At 51.0% G+C, this 5,161-nt stretch overlaps 1 long non-coding RNA gene across 1 annotated transcript; it reads left to right on the top strand.

Annotated features, from left to right (window-relative positions):
- Nucleotides 1-2,550: 2,550 nt before the first annotated feature.
- On the top strand, nucleotides 2,551-4,431 carry LOC141214458 (uncharacterized). Its single transcript, XR_012283680.1, has 3 exons — nucleotides 2,551-2,937; nucleotides 3,030-3,128; nucleotides 4,339-4,431. It is a non-coding gene; the product is annotated as an uncharacterized lncRNA (long non-coding RNA).
- The last annotated feature ends 730 nt before the right edge of the window (nucleotides 4,432-5,161 follow it).

Genomic DNA, 5,161 nt, shown 5'->3' with positions numbered 1-5,161 from the left:
TTAAACTGCGCAAAGTCTAAATCAGGGTTCTGGAGGGAAATAACACGCAACTGGGTTCGGTGGGCGCTGGACAGTAGACCCTCAATGAACTGTTCAGTCAACAGCTTATCCTCATTCTGCACACTGTCAGGGTCTGCCTGCTTAATGGCTCTCAGGGCCTCCTGCAAATTGAAAGCATAGTCCCGTATACTGTCTTGTGCCCGCTGCTTGCATCCATAAAATTTTAACTTGATCTCTGCTGAGGTGCGGGTATCAAAAGTGTCCTTTAGACGGGCCAGTATTTCCTTTACAGTCCCCTTTCCCCTGGCTGACCAGGACTTTACTTCTCTTTGGGCTGCCCCGATTAACTGACCTGTCAGGATGCTCACTTTTTGTTCCTCGGACAGGGGGTATACTTTGAATAGGCTATACAGTCTTTCTTTAAAGTCACTCAGGGTATGCGACTCCCCTGAGTACTGGGGTAACCATGCCGCTCCTGGGATATACGGCATCGTGAAAGGCATCACTGCGGCAGCAGCCGCGCTGGCGGTGGGAGCTCCCTCCATTCCTGGTGTCTTCCTCCCCCCTAGTTAACCGTGGCCTACCTTTCGTTGCTTTTTCTCTGTAGGCCGCGGCTCCGCAGTCGATCGTCGGGGGTCGAGGACTTTGCGTCGCGCGCTGGTGATGTCGGCGTCCGCGGGGCTCCTTCCAGGACCTTGCACAGCGTCAGTGCGTAAGGTGGGGCTTCAGCTCTCGCGCGCTTTTGGTGTCCACGCCCCACTTCTTCCAGCGCGGCGTCCCGGAAATGGCGCCCAATGGCGGGAAAATGGCTGCGGATGGTGGGAAAATGGTTGCGGATGGCGGGAAACTTCACCACGGTAAGTATCACAGTCTTTCTTCAGGCACGCAGTACCCGGTGGTTGCGGGCACAAAATCCTGCTGACTACGCCAAAGTTGACGCGCCCCCTGGGCCGTGTGTGGGGGAATACCCGGAGCCGGATCTCTGTGTGATGCTAGGGGTTGTAGTCTCCGTGGCGGCGACCCGGTCCCGTGGCTCAGGGTGGTCAAACCAGTGGCGGATCTGTTAACTTGGTTTTGTAATGTTTAAATGTCCGACTACGCCACCCATGGATTGCGGTCACTGAAAACCGCCGCTGCGGGGCAGACAGCTGAGGCTGATGTTGTGTGCGCAGCAAAGGGTAGTATAACTCCCCACGGGAGGAGTATAGCCTCAGGGCAGCGTGTGTAGATGGTGAGGGTTGTGGTACATGGGCGCAGCAGAAATGACTCCGTGCAGTGCAGTTCAGGGTCTTTACTGTTGGTAAGGAAGAAGGCCCTGCCGGGAGTACTGGCTAACATTAGAGGCCTGGTCACTCTGTGAGCGAACAAGAGTCCCCCTGGCCAGGTGGAGGTGTAGGCCTTCCCATCTGACTGCACTCTTCCTGGCTACCCTGCTGTAGTCGTGTAGTAGCCCACGTCCCTGAGTGTACCGTGTGGTGCTCACCCGTATGGCTGGTGACTTGGGGCCTTTGTTGACTTCCGCTCCTCGATGGCGGTGCCTGTCCCTTGCGTGTGACTTAGCGTCTGGCCTTTCTATGGCCAGAGGACCTGAAATCCCCTGCCAGGTGGTTTCTGCTGCTGGGTGTAGAATCCCCACAGCCTCGGACTCCGGTGTCCGGTTCTCTGCGTCTTCTGCCAGGACGAGCTCCGCGGCTCCAGTCCCTGGTCTTCAGCTCCTGGCTCCTACAGAGCTCCTTGCTGCTGCTCTGTCCCTCTCTCTGGACTAGACTAGACTAACCCCGCCCCAGCTCCAGTTTATAAAGGGCAGGTTCCTCCCCTCCCTGGACTGGGGCAGGAGGTGTGGCATGCAATAATGTTCCTGACCAGGAAAACCCATGCTCGCTCTCAGACAAGGTATTTCTACCACTGCGGCAACCAGACCCCTGGGGTGCCACACCTGCATGACTGAAAGTCGCCAGTATCGGGGAGAAATAAAGTTCATATTCTCCTGGGAGACTCGCCGCCGCTGGGCACCTGCTAACCTGCAGGTTAATAGCATTATTCGACCTGACAGACAAAGAAAACCTGATCTTCCAATAGGTTTTTTTTTTTCTATCTAGATCTATTTTTTATTAAATAAACACTTCTAGAAATATGTATTAATAACTATGTAGAGAAAGAAAGTGGGGTTTAGGGGTGCTGGTGGATATAGTCAGTATTACTTGCAGCAAGAAGTGAGGGGCACCATATACCCCATAGGTAATGGATCATTGGTCCTCCCTGCTCTCCGTCTTCAACTTCGGTCACGTGACCAACTAAGACCTGACGCTACACAGGTCCTTATACACAGACGCCACTCTACTTCCGGACGCTGCACGCTGATGCCGGAGTCTCCGGCCTGGACTCCGACATCCACCAGCTCCTGCCTTGCTCTGCCAGCAGTACACCTCTGCACTGCATCAACAGGAAAGCCGCAACACCACGGATCAATAACTACTTAAGGTACCGCACTGCCTCACCAATGTTTTCAAGACAGCTGCCTATATAGGAACTTCCGCCTATGGTACACACTATAGAGCCAAAAGGCTCTCTGGACACTACAGGGAATTCTTATGCCTAATTCTAAAACTGAATAGCCAACCAACGTTTGTACCTCAGACTAACAGGAACAGGAATCCTGCAGCCAAAATACACCGGCCAACCAGCCCCCCTAGTATAATTAAATTTACCACCTAAACCAGCCAGTGGTAATTTTATTCTATATTTTATAAACTATATAACATCAGTACGAGGGATAAATATACCCTTACTAATTAACTCACTTCAAGTCCCTACAGGTTAACACAGTGAAATTGTGGACTAAACTGTGACCGAAGTAGTCATACTTACCATAGAACAAGCCGTTGGGTAGAACTGAACCAAATAGAGTTCACCTAATCAATCATCATTTCCTTACTGGTAACGTATTTTACCCTATCGCAATTTGTGTATTATATGTTTTGTCAGGTACATGTCTATTTGTCCAGATCATACCTAATGTTACCATTTAGTCCCCACAGTAAACTACCTCTCTAGCCATACAAACACAAGTGGCTCCCCGGAACACCAGGATCAATAATCAAAACCCACTCTTCAGCCAACTAAAACAGGTAATTATCTAGATTTACTGTGTGGCACCCTGCTGCGCATTGGTGCCACAGAACCCAGAAGGGTGCATGGATGGACTTCTCCACAAGAGGCCTTCACACATTCACACATCTCCACCCTACCACCTCACACCAGCAGAGGGAGCCCGTTAGGGATATATATATAGGGAGGGTGGAGCCAGGCAGCTCAGTTTGTGTTTTAGTCTGAAGTGAGTTCAGACAGGTCCTACTCAGACACAGAGAGGGACAGAGCTCAGAGTTGAGCTGAGAGCGTGCTGACGCTCAGAGAGCAGCGAAGAGGCAGCACGCTGGCTGCTGTGCTTAGGCAAGCCAAGGCCTACAGCACGTGTGAAGGCCTAGTGAGGGCCCTGAGTGGCCGAAGGCGAGAGGAGAAGGAAGAAGTAGTGAGGGGGCAGAGGAGCATACCAGGCTCACCCCGATATATATACCGGACACCGTCTCCGCGCCTACAGGGACCCTTTACACCCAGTAGGAACCACCGGAACTCCTGGAGGACTACAGTTCCCAGGTTCACCAAACGCTGATTACAGTACCAGGGCTAGGAGTCACGGAGGCCCCAGCATCCAAGGAGAGTGATCTCCAAGAGAAGGCCCTACCACCAGGTCAGCAGGTGCAAAGAGAGACAGTAACCAAGCTAGGCCTAGCTCCAGGCAGGTCAGAAGCTTAGCGAGTAAAGCCACGGATCAGGAGGCCCTATACCCGCTCACTGGGGAGAGTCCAAAAGTGCGCCCTTCGCCCGGAGTACCCTGGACCGTGCCTGCACCATCACCAGTAAAGGTACTGAAGCTTACCCCCGTGTGAGTGTCCGTCTTTCCTCCGGGACCGTCCTGCCGTCTGTCCCCTGCACCACCATCCATTACACCCAACGCTGCCCTGGAGCTATCTCTACTTGTGGAGAGCCGCACCATCCCTGCTGCCATCACACCAGCTCCAGAGGACTCCTCCGCAGTGGCAGCACCCCTTAGCTGCATTCCACAGGTGGCATCACAAACACTTTCCCAAATCCCCTATAAACTATTCCCCCTTTTACTGACCACCCTGGGTCACGGACCGGGCAAGCTACCATGATATTCCCCCAGCAACCAGAGGCCCGGCTGCCGAGTACCCCACGGCCCAGGGGGCGCGTCAATTGTACTAAGATAAAAGAGGGGCCAAACAACGTCCCTTAATCCAGTTGTTTTTTCCCTTTCAGCTGGTCGCCCTGTATACAGCTGACCAGAGACGCCTACCTACTCTCAAATAGAACATACACACCACCTAATTGTGCTCCAGGTATATACGGTCCACTTCCTAAAAAGGTAACCTGGTAACTCATCTGAAGCAGCATATTATAGCAATTGTATATACCCTTCACAAGTATCCACACGCCTTGGATCACTCAGAAAGACCCACTAAAGTGAACCTCAACCCTCAATACAGTGGTACCTCATATTCTCAACAGCAAAAAATTCTCCAGCCAAGATTCCCCTTCCCTCCCCTCTGCCCATGCAATTTATCATCCCTATCTATGAATTTTAATTATTGCTTTCTATGAATTTTTACTTTTAAATTTAATAAACCGCTTTTATCAACCAATCCTCTTGTATCTTTCCTGAACTCAGTACACTAGTGCAGTAGTCCTTTAACAAATGTATGAATAACTAGCTTGCGCACACTTGACTCTGCCCACTTACCAAGAGTCGTACACCATGTACAGTAGTCGGATTAATAGAAATATAGCACAATGCAGAGTTATGGGACTTGTTTTATGCAACATGGAGATATGTCAGAAGAGCGGACAGCTAGCTGTAAACGACATGATACTGTCTTGTCGAATTCAGATTCTCATTGTTCTGCCATGTGGAAATAATGGTATCCTTCAAAAAGCAGGTGCGTTATGAATACAAAACACTTAAAGTGAACCTGTAAGAAAAAGAAAATGCAATGCGATCTGAGCGCACCAGGTTATAGAGAAGGAGGAGGTGAGCAGAATGATATGTGATTTTGTGAGAAAAGATTCAGTATAACCTGTGATT

Source organism: Phyllobates terribilis, unplaced genomic scaffold (assembly GCF_046119375.1).
Source record: "Phyllobates terribilis strain yellow unplaced genomic scaffold, ASM4611937v1 Scaffold_222__1_contigs__length_3263388, whole genome shotgun sequence".
In the NCBI taxonomy this organism is placed as follows: domain Eukaryota; kingdom Metazoa; phylum Chordata; class Amphibia; order Anura; family Dendrobatidae; genus Phyllobates; species Phyllobates terribilis.
The sequence above is the reverse complement of the archived record's forward strand: the minus strand, read 5'-3'. Positions and strand labels throughout refer to the sequence as shown.